Here is a 20091-nt window from a genome sequence, read left to right as displayed (position 1 = left end):
CACATCTACATTTCTTCACATTTCTGGTTACTTTATTTACCCTAAATAAATTAGTCAAAAATGATTTACATTTCACAAGTTTATGTTGACTCTGGTTAATTGTATTGAAATTCTCTAAGTGCTAAGCTATAACCTCCTTAATAGATTCTAGCATTTTCCTAAAAACAGATGTCCGGCTGACTGCCCTGTAGTACTCTGCTTTCTGTCTCTCTCCTTTTTGGATGAGAGGAGCTATATTTGCGATTTTCAAATTTAATGGGACCTTTACACAATCTAAGAAATTTTGAAAATTATATTCAGTGTATCTAGCATCCACTGCTACTGGTTTTCAAAGCCAAGGATCAAGTCTTGGTGACTCATCAGCCTTTAGCTCTAATAGTTTTCTCAGAACCCTTTCCCTGATAATTGTGATTGCTTTAACACTCTACCATTTCTTACTTGAGTATTACTAATTCTACACTCTCATGCTCTCGAGGACTCATGCTGACTTTTCACTTTTGATACTTGTAAAAAACTCTTATTATCTTGTTTAAATTTTTAAATAGCTTCCTCTCATATTCTTAACTCCTCCATCAGTCTTTAAGGTAAAAATCACACAACACCAGGTTATATTCCAACAGGTTTATTTGGAAGCACTAGCTTTCTGAGCGCTACTCCTTCATCAGGTGGTTGTGGAGTATAAGATCGTAGGACACAGAATTTATAGCAAAAGTTTACAATTTGATGTAATTGAAATTATATATTGAAAAAGACCTGGATTGTTTGTTAAGTCTCTCATCTTTTAGAATGGGCATGTTGGTTTCAGTTCTTTCATATGTGTGCTATAATCTCAATTGGACACTATCCCAAACTTCCTTCATTAGCCACAGACTAATGTGTGTCTTACCCCAGAGTATTCCTTTCTCTTTGGGATTATTTCTGCTAATCCTTTTCTTCACTTCTGCACAGTCTGTCAGGTACCGACTTCACTCAAAGGTCCTGGGAAGAGCTGACGAATGTTATCAAGAAAAAACAGACGCTACTAACTTTGGATTTAAGCTACACATTTCCGGATCATTCTGCAATAAGTTTATTGGCTGCTGCTCTGAAGGACTCTGAGTGCAGACTACAAACATTAAAGTAAGTTAGAAAGCCAATCACTGCAATAATAACTATAATCATTAAAGTCTATCATTTCTGATTCAAAGAATCACGGAATCATCATTGAATCCCTAGGGTGTGGAAGCAGTCCATTCAGCCCATCAAGTCCACACTGACCCTCCAAAGAACATCCCACTCAGATACAAACCCCCACCCTGTCCCTGTTACCCTCCATGTTCCCAAGGTTAATCCATCTAATCTACATATCCCAAGATACTATGGGTTACTTAGCATGGCCAATTCACCTAACCCTCACATCTTTGGATTATGGAAGGAACAGGAGTACCTGGAGGAAACCCACACAGACACAGGGAGAATGTAACAACTTCACACACACAGTCACCCAAGGCTGGAATTGAGCCTGAGTCCCTGGCGCTGCGAGGCAGCATTGCTAACCACAGAGCTACCATGCTGCCATTCAATGCTGTTTCATCCTGTTCAAATGACCTCTCCTTCAAGTTCCTCCAACCTTTTCTTTGAACTCTCCTGTGTCAAAAATTATTCCAAAGCCATTTTAACAATGAAGACACATTGTCTTTCTTCCACATGAAAGCAGAACTTTTTCCATCAGTGCTTAAAGCTTTCAATGAGACCCTAAACTCTTAGGCTGCAGTTGCAGAACATTGTGTCTGGTTTGTAATCATTTCCCATGATAGACTCTACAGGGGAGTAGAATTCTATCATTTTAATGTTCGTGGCAGACACATTTTCACAATGCGGTCTCCTCTACATTGGGGAGACTGGACGCCTTTTCACAGAGCAGTTTAGGGAACATCTCCGGGACACCTGCACCAATCAATCCACCGCCCCGTGCCCCAACATTTCAACTCCCCCTCCCACTCTGTTGAGGACATGCAAGTCCTGGGCATTCTCCACTGCCACTCCCTCACCACCTGACGCCTGGAGGAAGAACTCCTCATCTTCCATCTCGGAACACTTCAACTCCAGAGCATCAACGTGGACTTCACCAGTTTCCTCATTTACCCTCCTCCCACCTTACCCCAGTTCCAACCTTCCAGCTCAGCACCATCCTCATGACCTGTCTTACATGCCAATCTTCCTTCCCACCTTTCCACTCCACCTTCCTCTCTGACCTATCACCTTCATCCCCACCTCCATCCACCTATTGTACTCTTGTCTACCTTCTCCCCAGCCCCACCCCCACCCCCCTCCCATTTATCTCTCCACCCTGGAGGCTCCCTGCCTTCATTCCTGATGAAGGGCTTTTGCCCGAAACGTTGATTTTCCTGCTCCTCGGATGCTGCCTGACCTACTGTGCTTTTCCAGCACCACTCTAATCTAGACATTTTCATCATTTGCATGTTGATCCTGACAAATTTTCATAGAATCCTTCCAGTGCACAAGAGAGGTCATTCAGCCCAGCAAATCTTCACCAACCCTCTGAAGAGCATCCCACCCAGACCCAGTCCGTTCACCCTCTAACCGTTAACCTGCATCTTTACCATGGCTAATCCACCTAACCTGTATATCCCAGGACACTAATGGGCAACGTAAAGTGACTAATCCACGTAACCTGCACATCTTTGAACTGTGGGACAAAACCTGAGCACCCAGCAGAAATCCACGCAGACATGGGGAGACTGTGCAATCACCACCAAGACAATCCCCCAAGGCTGGATTTGAACCCGTGTCTCGAGTGCTGTAAGGCAGCAGTGCTAACCACTGAGCCACTGTGCCACCCTGCCACCCCAGCTGGTGTTATTGCTGGAATGTGAAGACTGCTGTCAAAACGTGAATTCATTACACAATTGTCTTTGAGAAATTGATGGTATGGAGTCGTGCTCTGAATGGTTCCTGAAGATGCCTCCCATTTCATTATTCCGCCACTGTCCTGGTTTGGGTGAATATCCCAATGTTGTCAGCCCACGTATGCTATAACAAGCTGTGTGATGCCTTCGTCTAGAGGCATAAAGTTATAGACATTTACAGAGAATAAAAAGCCCCTTTGGCCCACTGTGTCCATGGCAATTGAATACAAACACCTAACTGTTCTAATCCCATTTTCCAACAGTTGGCCTATTACCTTGTATACTTTGGCATTGCAAGTGTACATCTAAATCCATCTTAAATGGTATGAGGCTTTCTGCTTTGACTGCCCTTAAAAGTAATGAGTTCCAGATTACTATTTCACACTGGGTGAAAGGTTTTTCCTCACATTGCATAGAATCAGAGAATCAGATTGAACAGGATAGGCCTGTTGGACCATTGAGTCTGTACTGCCAAAAATATACTAATAACTACAGTAGGTCCATAGTCTTCAATGTTGTAACCCTTCAAGTAATCATCAAGTACTTTTTCGAGGTTGCGAGATTTCCCACCTCCATTACCTCCCAGACTGGGCATTCCGGACCCCCACCACCAAAGGTTGCAAAGGATTTTCCTCAAACCCCCTTTAAACCTCCTGCCTTTCACTTAAAATTATGCCCATTATTGTGGGCCATCCGCTGAAGGGGAATAGATGCTTTCTATTTGCCCTGTCTGTGCATCTTATAATCCTATACCCATCTATCAAGTCCCCACTCAATCCTCCCTGCTCCAAAGAAAATAACCCAAGCTTACCCAGCTTCTGTTCAAAGCTGAAATGTTTCATTCTGGGCAACATCCCAGTGAATGTCCTCTGCACCCCCTCTAGTGCAATCACATCCTTATCTTGTGTGGTGACTATAACTGTACCCAATTATACTAAAGTCCTGTACATCTCCAACACGACCTCCCTGCTTTTATAATCTATGCCACGATGGATCAAAACAAGTGTCCTTTCTCCCTTCGTAACTACTTGTTATGTCCTCCCTTATCTGGATTTGAGCCCAAAAAACTAGCTTTAAACATAGAAATTATTTAAAATAATTTTACAGAAGTGCCTATATAAATGTTTACCTTTAGTATTTTTTTTTCTGGACAGCACCAAAAATGCTGAGTTTTATTTCATCCTGACATTTCACAATGGCTGCATCTGCCCCTACTCACCACTGTAAATACCAAAATCTCTGAGCTGCATTTTTGTTTCAATATTTGATGTAGAATCATAGCATTTTACAGTATAGAAGGAGGCCATTTGACCCATCCTGCCTGTACTAGCTTTCATAACATCTACCCAGTTTATCCCATTCTCCAGCCCTATCTCTGTCGCTCTCTAAGCTCATCACTTTCAAATATTTATCCGGTTCTTTTTTGAACCCCCCCATATGGAATCTGCCCCCACCCCTCTCCCAAGGTGAGCATTCCAAATTCTAAGAACTCTGAGTTAACTCGACACATTTCACTCCTAACTCTCTTGCTGACAGCCTTGAAATTATGACCCCTAGTTACTGACATACCAACTAATAGAAACAGAATATCCTTCTCTACTCTTTCAAAATTGTTCATAATTTTGAACATCTCAATATAAAGGTCATCTCTTAATCTTCTCTGATCCAGGCAGAATAAGCCCAATTTCTCTAATTTTTCCTTGTATGTAAAATTCCTCATTCCGGTAATGTTCTAGTAAGTCTCATATGCACTCTTTCCAAGATGTTAACATCCTCCCTTACATCAGGTGTCCAGAGTGTTCACAATACTCCAAATATAATCTGACCAACGTTGGCATGAGTTGGTTTCCCCCAAGCTCCATTATATTCAAACTTGGGTCATGTGCATCTTGTTTTGTACCACTACCGGGTTCCCTGATAATTTCTCTCTTAGTATGTTGATTTCACAATGGATGGACACAAATTGGCTCAGTAACAGGAAATGAAGAAGAGAGATAGTTTGTCTTGATGTCATTCAAGAATCAGTTTTGAGTCCATTAATCTACTCAATTTTTAGAACCAGCTTACAGTATGAAGTGGGGAATATCATCTTAAAGTTGGAGATGTGATGAAACTTGGCAAAGTAGTAGATAATGTTGAGCTTAGTTGGAGGTTTCAGGATGACATACAGAATGGTGAAAGGAGAGAAACATAATCATATAAACATCGAGCCATATGATCCATCATGTCCACGCTGTCCAAACAAACACAAGACTTTACTAATCCCATTTACTGCACTTGGTCCTTAGTTAACTATGCTCGTCCAGACACATCTTAAATGTTAGGAGAGTAAGTGCTTCCACTACCCACTCAGGCAGCCAGTTCTATATTACCATCAGCCTCTGGGTGACAGAATGTTTCCTTGGATCCCCTCTAAACTACTGACCCATTACATTAAAATTATGCCCTCTGTCTTCGACATGTCTGCCATAGGGAAATGATTCTCACAATGTATCCTCTCTGTTCAATTAGACCCCAGGCCATTGTGGACTTCAACAGTTTCCTCATTTCCCCTTCCCCCACCTCACCCTAGTTCCAAACTTCCAGCTCAGCACTGTCCCCATGACTTGTCCGGACTTGTCCTACCCGCCTATCTCTTTTTCCACCTATCCACTCCACCCTCTCCTCCCTGACCTATCACCTTCATCCCCTCCCCCACTCACCCATTGTACTCTATGCTACTTTCTCCCCACCCCCACCCTCCTCTAGCTTATCTCTCCACACTTCAGGCTCACTGCCTTTATTTCTGATGAAGGGCTTTTGCCCGAAATGTCGATTTCGAAGCTCCTTGGATGCTGCCTGAACTACTGTGCTCTTCCAGCACCACTAATCCAGAAAGATACTTTGTGGCCTCTTTCTCTCTCCTACTTTCTCTTTTAAGCACTGTCCTATATTCTTAATGTTCCTGATGCCTCCCCCCCACCCCCAACCCCTTGTTTTTTAATACTCTGTACCCAAAATATGCTACTATCTTTTGCCTTATCAAATTCTTGATATCCTTGGGCATCTACCCTTGCCCTTTACTCTTAAATGACCATGCTGGCCCTGAATCCTCACCATACTACATTTAGTAAAGTCCACTTTCCAAATGTAGACTTGCCTGCAAGTAGCTGCCCCAAGAGTATGTTTGCTAGATTCTGTCTAATGATATTGGAATTGCCTTACCCCCTTATAGGAGCGACCCAGATGGGACATAATATGCAGGAGATGGTAGACTTCAGGAACACGGCTGTTTACTCAAGTAACTGATGGTATCATGCAGGGAGTGGCATTCAAGACATTACATGCAAATGCATTCTACTCTAATACAAACAGATTCTCATTTTTTATATTTTCCTTGTCCCTCTCTGAAAGTGCACCCCATATACTATTGAGTTAATGGTGTGGGTTATCCAACTGTGATTGAATCCTTCATACATCATTGTATATCAGCAATTTGCTTGCTGTCATGTTCTTATTGGAATATATTGGTGCGCAAGATGCTTAACCTTTTCACAGAGATTGTGCTGCCCTCGGAAATACCAAGCAACCTTTATCTTTCGTTGTGGCTGGGCTGTGGTTGCTCAATCAGTTATCTCATACCACAATGTGGCACAGACACAAAGAGCTTTATTCAAGGAACATTTGCCAGCTGTCGAGTGTTTAACTGCTAATTAATTAGATCAAGAACTTTTAAATTTCAGGGAACACAGAAGAATATTGATTTTTGATCAGTTCCAACAATGTTATGTGGTTAATCTAATCTTAGAATTCTTTAACTAGCAAGTTGTGTCTCAGTATATTCATTCAATCCATTTTCCCACATCTGATAATCTCTGTCCTCCCTGCAATGATAAAGGAGCTACTTCTACTGCCTGAAACTGGTTTGAATCTTTTCCTCTAATGCTTTTAATGATTTTTTTGTATATATGTGGGTCTATAACTACTTTCAAACCTATATCCAAGATTATCTGAAGGATCTTAAAAACCTACTCTTAATATTTTAACAAATTGATTAAATAATTCAAGAGAAACAACTAATTGGTGTGAAATATTCTTATCTATACAAACAATTGTAGATGCACATTCTATTATATTTAATATAGCCCTGCTTTGTTTTACTTGCTGAGACTACATTAAGCAATTCTTTTCCTGCATGCAGTAACTACTGTCAGCCATGTTCTGCAGAGCTAGGCAGGGGAAGCTGTTGGCCATTTTGTTCTACTCAAGCATGGGCGTCTCAGAAACCCCAACTTAGACACTTAACATCTACACTATCCTTGTCCCTTTCCAAGAAATTTGCGAATTTATGGTAACTATCTCCAAAATGTTTGCCCATTGACACTTCAAACACTTAAATCATTCCCTAGGATGAGCACTGTCCCATCTCCAGTTAGATTATCTATGTACTAACACAAAAAGCTCTCCTGGATGTGCCTTAAAATTTCACCCTGTCTAATCCTTTCACACTAAGGTGATCCGAGCTAATGTTAGCAAAGTTGAAATCTCCAACTATAATAACTGTATACCTCTCACAGTTCACTATTTCTCTATTGCCCTCTGACTGTTGGGAGGCCTGTAGTATAATCCAATCAAAGTGTTTATCCCTTTTTTACTTCTAACCTCTATCCTTTAGGGTATGCTTGAATATTTCTTACCTGTGTTAACAAAGATGACCTCATTTGAAGAGCCTTCGAAGACATTGCCTCTCATTAATGCAGTGATGGTTTATTTTATCAAATGAGAAATGGCTGATAGGGTATGCTTCCCAGATTTTGGCTGATGCCAAATACAAATATGCCCAGATAGAGAAGGATGGTCTGGTGGTCGTATTTGGTGTGAGGAAGTTTCACCAATACCTTTACAGATGGAAATTTTCGTAGTAACATATCACAAGCCCCTACCAGGGCTACTGAAGGAAGACAAGGCAGTGTCACCCAAAGCTTCCAACAGAATTCCATGACGGGCCCTTATTCTGAGTGTGCAAGTACAAGTTGGAACATTGTTCAGGAAGCTTAAAAGTCCCTAATGCATCTGACTCTACGACCACTGCTGGCAGTGCATTCCATGCACCATCACTCTCTGAGTAAAGAACCTACCTCTGACATCTCCCCTAAACCTTTCACCGATCACCTTAAAACTATGCACTATCATGATAGCCATTTCTGACTGGGAGAAAGTATCTGGCTATTCACTTTATCTATGCCTCTCATCATCTTGTGCGCACCTATCAAGTCACCTCTCATCCTTCTTCACTCCAATGAGAAAAACCTTAGCTCCCTCAACCTTTCTTCATAAGACATACTCTCTAGTCCAGGCAGCATCCTGGTAAATCTCCTCCAGGCGACCAGAACTGAACACAATATTCTAAGTGTGATCTAACCAGGGATCGATAGACCTGCAGCATTATCTCATGGCTCTTAAACGTAATCCACCTTCGAATGAAAGCCAGCACACCATATGCCTTCTTGACAACCCTATCAATTTAGGTGGCAACTTTGAGGGAGCTATGGACATGGACCCCAAGATCCCTCCGTTCTTCCACACTGCCAAAAATCCTGCCTCAGCCCTGTATTCTGCAATCAAATTTGACCTTCCAAAGTGAATCATTTCACACTTTTTCAGGTTGAATTCCATCTGCCATTTATCAGCCCTGTTACAACCTGCAACAGCCCTCCATACTGTCCACCACTCCATCAACCTTTGTGTCATCAGCAAACTTCCACTTCTTCATCATTTATAAAAGTCACAAAATCAGAGATCCTAGAACCGACCTCTGTGGAACACCACTGGTCTAAACTCCAGGCTGAATAATTTCCACCTCCCACCACCCTTTGTCTTCTATGGGGCAGCCAATTCTGCATCCAGACAGCCACATTTCCCTGTATCCCATGCCTCCTTACTTTCTGAATGAGCCTATCATGGAGAGCCTTATTAAATGCCTTGCTAACGTCCATGTACATCTCATCCACTGCTCTACCTTCATCAATGTGTTTTGTCACATGGAGTCATAGAGATGTACAGCATGGAAACAGACCCTTCAGTTCAATTTGTCCATGCCGACCAGATATCCCAACCTACTCCAGTCCCATTTGCCAGCACTTGACCCATATCCCTCTAAACCCTTCCTACTCATATATGCTGCAATTGTAACAGCCTCCACCACTTCCTCTGGCAGCTCATTCCATACACGCACCACCCTCTAAGTGAAACAGTTGCCCCTTAGATCCCTTTTACATCTTCCCCCTCTTTCCCTAAACCTATGCCCTCTAGTTCTGGACTCCTTGACCCCAGGGAAAAGACTTTGTTTATTTATCCAATCCATGCCCCTCATGATTTTATAAACCTCTATAAGGTCACCCCACAGCCTCCAGCACTCCAGGGAAAACAGCCCCAGCCTATTCAGCCTCTCCCTATAGCTCAAATCCTCCAAACCTGGCAACATCTTTGTAAATCTTTTCTGAACCCTTTCAAGTTTCACAACATCCTTCCAATAGGAAGGAGACCAGAATTGCATGCAATATTCCAACAGTGGCCTAACCAATGTCCTGTACAGCCGCAACATGACCTCCCAACCCTTGTACTCAATACTCCGACCAATAAAGAAAAGCATACCAAACACCTTCTTTAAGCATACCTGCAACTCCACTTTCAAGGAGCTATGAACCTTCACTCCAAGGTCTCTTTGTTCAGCAACATTCCCAAGGACCTTAACATTAAGTGTATAAGTTCTGCTAAGATTTGCTTTCCCAAAATGCAGTACCTCACATTCATCCAAATTAAACTCCATTTGCCACTTCTCATTCCATTGAGCCATCTGATAAAGATCCTATTGTAATCTGAGGTAATCTTCTTTGCTGTCCACTTCACCTCCAATTTTGGTGTAATCTGCAAACTTATAAACTATACCTCCTATGTTCACATCCAAATCATTTATATAAATGACGAAAATTGGTGGACCCAGCACCGATCCTTGTGGCACTCCACTGGTCACAGGCCTCCAGTCTGAAAAGCTACTCTCCATCACCACCTTCTGTCTTCTATCTTCTATCTTCTATCTGTATCCAAACGGCTAGTTCTCCCTGTATTCCATGAGATCTAACCTTGCTAACCAGTCTTCCATGGGGAACCTTGTCAAACGTTTTGAGGTCCAAACAGATCATGTCCACTTCTCTGCATGTCCCTCATCAATCCTCTTTGTTACTTCTGCAAAAAACTCAATCAAGTTCATGAGACATAATTTCCCACGCACAAAGCCATGTTGACTATCCCTAATCAGTCCTTGCCTTTCCAAATACATGTATATCCTGTCCCTCAGGATTCCCTCCAACAACTTGCCCACCACCGAGGTCAGGCTCACTGGTCTATAGTTCCCTGGCTTGTCCTTACCACCTTTCTTAAATAGTGGTACTATCATGTTTTCCGGCACTTCACCCGTGACCTGCAATCTCTCCTGTCTACACCGGATAATTGAACCATGACTATCTGGATACAAAGATCATCGCCAAAGGCAACCTCTTCACTCACTTCTTGTAGTAATCTAGGGTATATCCCATCTGGCCCAGGGGTTTTTATCTCTCCTTATGTTTTGCAAAATTTTCAGTACATCCTCCTTCTTAACATCAGTCTGTTTCACGCTGTCCTCAGAAACATCATGGTCCCTTTTAGTAGTGTATACTGAAGCAAAGTATTTATTAAGGTCCTCCCATACCTGCTCTGACTCCAGGTGCAAGTTCCCTCTACTATCCCTGATTGACCTTACCCTCTCTCTGGCCATCCCCTTGTTCCCCACTTAATGCAGAATGCCTTAGGGTTTTCCTTAATCCTACCTGCTAAAGTTTTTTCATGCCCCTTTCTAGCTCTCCTAAGTCCATTCTTCAGTTCCTTCCTGTAACCCTCTAGAATCCTGTCTGATCCTTGCCTCCTCAACTTTAAGTAAGCTTCCTTCTTCCTCTTGACTAGATGTTACACGTCCCTTATCACCCATGGTTCTTTCAACCTCCCATCCCTTCCTTGCCTCAGTGGGACAAACCTTTCCAGCTCTCGCGGCAATCGCTCCCTAAACAACCTCCATGTTTCTGTCATGCATTCCCCTGAGAACATCTGTTCCCAATTTAGGTGCCCTAGTTCCTGCATAATAGTACTGTAATTCCACCTCCCCCAATTAAATACTTTCTGATACTCTCTGCTCCTATCCCTCTCCATGAGTATAGTAAAGGTCAGGGATTTCTGATGACTATCACCATAATGCTCTCCCATCGAGAGTTCTGACACCTACCCTGGTTTGTTACCAAGCACCAAATACAATATGGCCTCCCCTCCAGTTGATCTATCTACATATTGAGTCAGGAGCCCTTTCTGGACACACCTGAGAAAAACTACTCCATCCAAACTATTTGAACTAAGTAAGTTCCAAACAATATTAGGGAAGTTGAAGTCACTTATGACAACAACCCTGTTATTTCTGGACTTTTCCAAAATCTGTCTCCCAATCTGCTCCTCCTTATCTCTGTTGCTATTGAGTGATCTGCTGAAAATTCCTAATAAAGTGACCTGCTGTTTTCCTGTTTCTGACTTCCATCTGTACAGATACTGTAGGTAAACCCTTCTCAATGACCTCCCTTTCTGCAGCTGTGATACTATCCCTGATTAGCAATGTCCGTCCACCTCTTTTACCTGCCCCCACCCCAATTCCTTTTGAAACATTAAACCTTGGAACATTCAACAACCACTCCTGCCCCTGTGATATCCACAAATCATACTTCCAAATACTGATCCCTGCTCTGAGTTTGTCACCCTTATCCCTGATACTTACTGCTTTAAAATAGACACACTTCAATCCATCACACTGACTGCACCTTTGCCCTATCAAGTGCCAATCCCTCCTCGCAGGCTCTCTGCATTTTGTATTTGGCTGTTCACTACCTACTCTAACATCTGATCTGTAGATCTGGTTCCCAACCCCCTGCCAAACTAGTTTAAACCGTCCCAAAGAGCTCGAGCAAACCTCCGCCCAAGGATATTTGTGCCCCTTCTTGTACAGGTCCCACCTTCCCCAGAAGACATTCCAATGATCCATATATTTGAGGCTCTCCCTCCTACACCAGCCCTGCAACCATGTGTTCAGCTGCATTTGCTCTCTATTCCTAGCCTCACTTGGCACGTGGCACCGGTAGCAATCCTGACATTACTACTCTGCTTGTCCTGCCTTCTAGCTTCCAACCTAACTCCCTATTTTCGCTTTTCAGGTCCTTCTTCCTTTACCTAGCTATGTCATTGGAACCGATGTGTCCCACGACTTCTGACTGCTTTCCCTCGCCCTTAAGAATCCTGTACCCTCAATCTGAGATATCCCTGACCTGGCACCTGGGAGTCAGCATACCATCCGGGAGTCTCATTCGCGACCAAAGAATCTCCTGTCTGTTCCTCTCACCACTGAATCTCCTATCACCATCACTCTCCTATTCTCCCTCCTTCCCTTCTGAACCACAGAGCCAGGCTTAGTGGAAGAAACTTGGCCGCTGAGGCTTTCCCCTAGTAGGTGTCCCTCCCCATACCCCACCAACCGTATCCAAAATTGTATACTTATTATTGAGGTGAACTAGTGGTGACCCTTACCTCCCACATCCTGCAAGAGAACTATGCAATTGCCTAGTGTTGAGAAAACCTCAGAGTTCAAGATGGACGAAGCCTCAGTACCATTACCACTGGGAGAAGAGGAGGAAATTCTCCCAAGATGCATCACATGAAAGAGGTAGGCTAGGGTCCAGTACATGCAGCCTGTGTCAGAATCTGAAGCATGAGGAATTGAACTTGGGGTGAACAATCTCAGGAAAAGCTGCAAGCGAAAGTCCAGACCTACATCCCCAGACTTAAGTGAGGAGGGATGTAGAAATTAGAACAAAGTTGACCTTGTTGATTACGAGGTTGCTGGCTCAGGTTTACAACTCCAATTGATCAGGAAATCCCTAGCTGACCAATATAACCAGGAAATTAGAATCGCCTTAGTTCAGGCAACTGACTCTGAGCTGGCTGGCCACAGGTAAATAAAGGTTGGTTTTTGTGAAGGGACACCAGCCACTGTGCAGTAATTTCAGGGATAAAATTGGAGCACCCAGAGGAAACATACACAGGCACAGCGAGAATGCACAAACTCCACCCAAAGCAGGAATTGAGCCCTGGCATTGTGAGGCAGCAGTGTCACTGTACCACCAGGCCACCTGAATCCTCTATGAAAAAACAGCATTCCATTGCATACTTAATTATTTTCTAGATTTGTTCATGGCATTTTAAAGATCTTTTAGATTTTATAGTTTTATAGTCACTTGGTCTGGAAATTGCCCAAGCTAAAATTTTCGACTGGGCTAACTTAACCCCTTAACTGTTCTGAAAAAAGGACTCCTTTCTAAGAAAGAGAGTGTACTTGCTTCTGACCCCAGTCAAATCTCCTCCAATTTGATATAAATCAGTCCTTGATTATGCTAAATTGAAAACGAGCTAATAATCTTCAATAGTACTGTTGTAAACTACCACAAGATGAACAATATTCCGAAGCATTCTGGGAGTTCCCTGTTCTCAGAAAAATTCTGAATTTGGTCACCGTGCAGAAGACTGTCTGACTAATTTGTACTTTTCAAAAACCCTTCACAAAAGTAACCAACACCCAAATATCGCTATTTTAAAATTCATACTCTGAAAATGATATTAGTAAATATTAATTACATAAAACCAATCAGTTCAACCTGCTTTGAACCTCTTTCGAAGTCTGCAGGATGCCAAGGAGGGACATATTTAGGGGAAGTGATGGGCTATTGTTGGACTATTAATCCAGAAACTCAGCAAGTGTTCTGAGGACCCGATTATGAATCCTACCATGGCAAGTGGTGGAATTTGAATTCAATAATAAAAATGGGATTAAGAACCTATTGATGACCATGAAATCATTGTTGATTGTCAGGAAAAACCCATCTGGCTCATGTGACTTCAGACCAGCACTAATATGGTTAACTCTCAACTGCACTCTAAAATGGCCTAGCAAGCCACTCAGTTGTATCAATCGCTACGAAGTCTCAACAAAGAAATGAAACTGGATGGATTACCTGGTGTTGACCTAGGCACTGGAAAAAAATAATGGCAGAAGCAGCTTTGTCGACCTTGTCCTCTTTAAGAAACTTCAGGAGCTCAGTTCAAAATTGGGAGCGCTGTCTCACAGACTAGTCAAGCAACAGCCTGAAATAATCATACTCTCGCAATCATACCTGACAGTCAATATCCCAGACATAGCCATTACCACCTTTGGATATGTCCTGTCCCACCAGGAGGGCAGACCCAGCAAAGGTGGAGGGACAGTGGTATACAATTAGGAAGGAATTGCTCTGGAATCCTCAACATTGACTCTGGACTCCATGAAGTCTCATGGTTTCAAGTTAAACATTGGCAAGGAAACCTCCTGTTGGTTACCACATATCTCTGCTGCAGATTCCACGATCGTCCATGTTGAACAACACTTGGAGGAAGCACTGAGGATGGCAAGGGCATAAGATGTACTCTGGATGGAGGATTTCAATGTCCACCAGCAACAGCAGCTCAACAACAGTACCACTGATTGAGCTGGTCAGACATAGCTGTTAGTCTGAGTCTACAGCAGGTGGTAAAGAAACTAACAAGAGGGAAAAACATACTTGACCTTATCCTTACCAAACTGTTAACTGCAGATGCCTCTGTCCTTGACAGGATTGGTAAGAGTAACCACCGCACAGTCCTTGTGGAGACAAAGTCCCACCTTCACATTAAATATACCCTCCATCGTGTTGCTTTTCCTATCATCGTATTAAATGGGACAGATTTCGAACAGATCTACCAACTTAAGAACGAGGTCCCATGAGGCACTGTGGGCCACCAACAGCAGCAGAATTGTGCTCCAGCATAATCTGTAAGCTCATGGCTGGCAGATCAACCCTGGATAGTGCAGGAGGGCATGGCAGGATCAGCACCAGGCATACCTAAAAATGAGGTGCCATCCAGGTGAAACTACCAAACAGGAATACTTGAATGGCAAACAGCATCAAAAGTAAGTGATAGACAAAGCTAAGTGATTCCATAAACAATAGATCAGATCTGTAGTACTACCACATCCAGTCATGAATGCTGATAGACTGACAATTGAACAACTCACTGGAGGTGTCTCCATAAATATCCCATCTTCAATGATGGACGAGCACAACTTACCTGTGCAAAAAATAAGGCTGAAACACTCACAGTAATCTTAATCTGGAAGGGCCAAGTGGATGATCCATTGAACTCCTCCAGTCGTCTCTAGCATCAGCAATACCAGTCTTCAGCCAATTCAATTCACTCCTTGTGGTATCAAGAAATGGTTGGAGGCACTGGATAGCACAAAGGCTATAGGTCCTGATAACATTCTGGCAATAATGCTGAAAATCTGTGCTCCAGAACCTGCTGTTCCCCTAGCCAACGTCTTTCAGTACAGTTACAGCAATGGAATTGACCAACAATATGGAAAATTGCCCAGGATGTTCTGTAAACTAAAAGCAGGATAAGTCCAAATTGGCCAATTGCTTACCCATTAGTCTACTCATGATCATCAGTGAAATGATGGAAGGTGTCATCAACAGTGCTATCGAGCAGCACCTGCTCACCAATAACCTGCTCAGTGACGCCCAGTTTGGCTTCTGCCAGGATCATTCAGCTCCTGACTTCATTACAGCCTTGGTTAACACCTGGACAATAGAGCTGAATTCCAACCCTTGACAACCCTTGACATCGAGGCTGCATTCGACGGAGTGTGTCATCAAGGATCCCGAGCAAAACTGGAATCAATGGGTATCAGACACAGGGCAAACTCTTCAATGGTTAGCCTCATTCCTGATGAAGGACTTATGTCCAAAACTTTGATTCTTCTGCTCCTCAGATGCTGCCTGACCTGATGTGCCTTTCCAGCACCACACTTCGAAACTGGTTTGAGTCATGCCTGGCTCATAGGAAAATTATTGTGATTGTGGAGGTTAGTCATCTCAGGCTGCAGGACATCTCTATTGGAGTTGCTCAGGCAAGTGTCGTAGGCCTAACTATCATCAGCTGCTTCATCAATGATCTTCACTCCATCATAAGGTCAGAAGTTTGCCAATGTTTGCCAATGATTGCACAATGGTCAGCATCATTCACAACTCCTCAGATACTGAAGCAGTCCATGTTCAAATACAACTAGACCTAGCTAATCTCCAGGCTTGAACTGACAAGTGGCAAGTAACATTCACACCACACAAATGCCAGGGTCTGACCATCACCAATAAGAAACAATCTAACCACCACTGTTGATGTTCAATGGTATGACCATCACTGAGTCCCCATTATCAATATCCTGGGGGTCATCATTGACAAGAAACTCAACTGGACTCACCACATAAACACAGTAGTTATAAGAGCAGGTCAGAGGCTAGAAATACTCCTGACCCCCCAAAAACTGTTCAGCAACCACAAAGCACAAATCAAGAGAGTGATGGAATACCTCCCATTTGTCTGGATGGGTGTGGCTCCAATAACACTCAATAGTTTTGACACCATCCAGTAAAAAGCAACCCACTTGGTTGGGATTACATCCACAGAACCCACTCCCTCCACCAGCGACGCTCAGGAGCAGCGGTGCTTATTATCTACAAGATGCACGGTAGAAATTCACTAAAGATCCTCAGACACCACATTCCAAACCCACGAACACTTCCATCAAGAAGGACAAGGGCAGCAGATACACGGGAATCTTCAAGATCGGCTCCATGTCACTAACCATCCTGACTTGGAAATATATCACGATTCCTTCAGTATCATTTTTGTCAAAATTCTGGAAATCCCTCCTTAATGGCAGTGTAGGTCAACCTCGAGCATGTGGCCTGCAGCCGTTCAAGAAGGCAGCTCACCACTGCCTTCTCAAGGACAACTGGGAGCAGGAAGTAAATGCTGGCTCAGCCAGCGATGCTCACATTCCACAAATGAATTTTAAAAATGTCAGAGTAGGAGCATGCTGTCAAATTAGACAGCTAATTGGACATTCAGGATCATTCTTGCAGACTGAATAGTGATGTTTTGTAAAACAGTCACTCAGTCTGCATGTTGTTTCCGCAGAGTAAAAGAGACCACATCATGAGCACCTAATACAGTTGACTAAATTGAGCAAATTGTGAGTAAACTCTTGGGGAGGCAATGGTTTGTGGTATTAAAACTGACTGCTTAATCCAGAGATCCTGGTAATGTCGGGGGACAAGGGTTTGAATCCTGCCAAGGTAAATGGTGGCATTTCAGTTCGATACAAAAAGAGTCTGGAATTAAGAATCTAATAATGACCAGGAATCCATTGTTGATTGGAAAAACCCATCTGGCTCACTAATGTCCTTTAAAAGAAGGAAACTGTCATTCTGTACCTACATGTAACTCCAGATCCACAGCAATATGGTTAAGTCTTAACCACCCTCTGGGCAATTAGGGATGGGCAATAAATGCTTGCCTAGCCAGTGATGCCCTCATCCTCTGATAAACATGTTGGCTCTGAATTCTCACTATACTTCATTTAGCAAACGCCCACTTACCAAATGCAGACGTACCTGCAAGTAGCTGGCTCAAGTCTATGTTTGCCAGACCCTGTCTAATGCTATTGAAATTGGCCTTCCCTCAGTCTAGACACACATCTGCTTGAGGCTTTGGGCTGTGAGAAAGAAAGAGACAGAAGGGTAAGTATTGATCTCTTGTGCTGGTATAGAAAGATTGCATGGAAATGGGTATCTACTTATATGGGTAACTGAAGAGTGGAGCCTGGCTAGCACCAAAGAATCAGCTCCTCTGGCATAATAAAAGGAGTATGTAAAGCGTGTTGGGTGTAGCTTCATGCTGGAGTTAAAGGAAATAGCAGAGGAAGTTTCATTAAATACAGAGGTTAGCAGGGTGAAAAATAAGGAAAAAGGGGAGCCATTTATTTCCTGCTCCCAGTTGTCCTTGAGAAAAAGGTTCTGTGAGGGAGGGGAAGGGTAGAAGACAGAATCGTGAGAAATAGAACAGTCAAAGCTTTTCACTTCTCTTCCTTTTAATTCACCTTCAAAGACCTTCACAGATGATCCTTTCAATGACTCTTTCACTCACATCTCTTTGTTCCTCTGTAAAAGTCCAATGTCTGTTTTTATTCCTCTATGATGCATTTTCTAATGTGTTTCTTTGTGAAAAATGCAATGTGGCTGCAATAGTCACCATTTTCCTAATGGTGTTTGCCCCATAATCCTATACTTTTATTAACTGCTGTGTGAAATTGATCTCATTGCTTTGCTAACCTAAATCATTGCTTAATTAACATATTGGTCACCCTTTTTATTCTAGATGTTGTTGTGGTTCTGTTCATCGAGCTGGGAACTTGTGCTACAGACGTTTCGTCCCCTGTCTAGGTGACATCCTCAGTGCTTGGGAGCCTCCTGTGAAGTGCTTCTGTGATGTTTCCTCTGGCATTTATAGTGATTTGTATCTGTATGCAGGAGGAAAGATCACAGAAGCGCTTCACAGGAGGATCCCAAGCACTGAGGATGTCACCTAGACAGGGGACGAAACGTCTGCAACACAAATTCCCAGCTCGGCGAACAGAGCCACAACAATGAGCACCCGAGCTACAAATCTTCTTCCAAACTTTGAATATTCTAGATGTGGCACTTATAAGGTAGAGTGTCTGAAAGATGGAACCAACTAACCATTTGTTCACTTGATCTGTTCAAACTCTGTCCAATCCTCTTTCACATTTAAAGACAATGGAAAAGGCCTCACTGTCAGCATGACCACATCCTAAGAAGGTTATAGAGCTGAATGCGATCCTGTTGATTTTTGGGTGTGACAGACCCATCACTGTTAAGAAAACCCAATAATGCTGTCTGTCCTGTTTTGTCATTTAGTTTATATGCCAATTCATCATTCCCTTTCGTTCCTAGACTGATTAGCAATGATCTCGACTTTCATTGTTGTGAGGAACTGGCATCTGGGTTGTCAACAAATCAGAGTCTAGTGGAGTTGAATTTGAGTCGCAACCAACTGAAAGACGTGGAGATGATGGCACTGTGCAATGCATTGAAGGAGCCAGAATGCAAACTCCAAATACTGTAGTAAGTGACCAAATGTGTTCATTATAACATGGCACAGCATCTTTGAAACACAGATTACAACTGTTCCAACCATTGGTATTCATTCTGAGAGAAATATGATTTAACAGCAAATGAGTAATATTAAACTTGTACAGAACCATGATTAGACGACACTTGGAACATAGTCAGGCCTCTATGTTATTATGATGGGATCGAGAAAGTGTAAAAGACATTTTACAATGTTGACACTATAACTGACAGCCTATCACTGTCAGGAAAGATTGAACATGCTATGTTTCCTTACTCAAGAAAGTAATTTGACTGGATATTGGGCCAGAGGAGAAAGAACTAAAGTAACTGGCGAAAATAAAATGGGGAAGGCGATGTATAATGAGTCTGAATAAGGGGTGAGTGCAGACCTGATAAAGATTTTTTGAGGACAAGAGATTATTTGATAGCGTAAACTTGGAAACCATTTCCGGGCATAGGGAACCCAGAGATTTGGGGCTATCACTTTGGACAACAGCTAATAAATCCAACAAGGCTTTTAGCAGAAACTTTGTTATCCAGAAAAGTGGCTTAGAATGTGGAAATTGACATGATAAGAAATATTTGAAGCTAACAGCAACTTATATTTATATAGCACCATCTGGGCTTGACAAGGTTTTTCACAGGAGTAATATAAAGTAAACCTAAACCCTGGGGCTGAATCTTAATAGATTTTAGTCAAAAGTGTCAATTCTATTGTGTTTTAGGGTAGTTTCTGTTAGCAAGGCCTAGTGCGATTGTCCCAAACTCATCTGATTATCCATCTATGACATCACTCTCTCCCAATGCTAACCCAATTCTACCACTCGCTCTACCCAGAAGAACATGCCAAAGCTGGGATATTCCAGAATAGCCAGTGTGCCTGATGCCTCCCCAATCTTTAAAAGGCCATTGTGCAGTTGGACAAGCACTGTTGGTCCATAGTTGCCCTGCATGGTTCCTGACATTTGTTCCAGATGTGGTGGACAGGAGAAGATTGGCAGGAACCCTGG

The 20091-nt window shown here is 42.8% G+C and overlaps 1 pseudogene; it reads left to right on the top strand.

Annotated features, from left to right (window-relative positions):
- Positions 1 to 20091, top strand: part of LOC140489159 (NACHT, LRR and PYD domains-containing protein 3-like) — a 139430-nt pseudogene that overhangs the window by 86044 nt on the left and 33295 nt on the right.

Source organism: Chiloscyllium punctatum, chromosome 18, assembly GCF_047496795.1.
Source record: "Chiloscyllium punctatum isolate Juve2018m chromosome 18, sChiPun1.3, whole genome shotgun sequence".
Taxonomy (NCBI): Eukaryota; Metazoa; Chordata; class Chondrichthyes; order Orectolobiformes; family Hemiscylliidae; genus Chiloscyllium; species Chiloscyllium punctatum.
The sequence above is the reverse complement of the archived record's forward strand: the minus strand, read 5'-3'. Positions and strand labels throughout refer to the sequence as shown.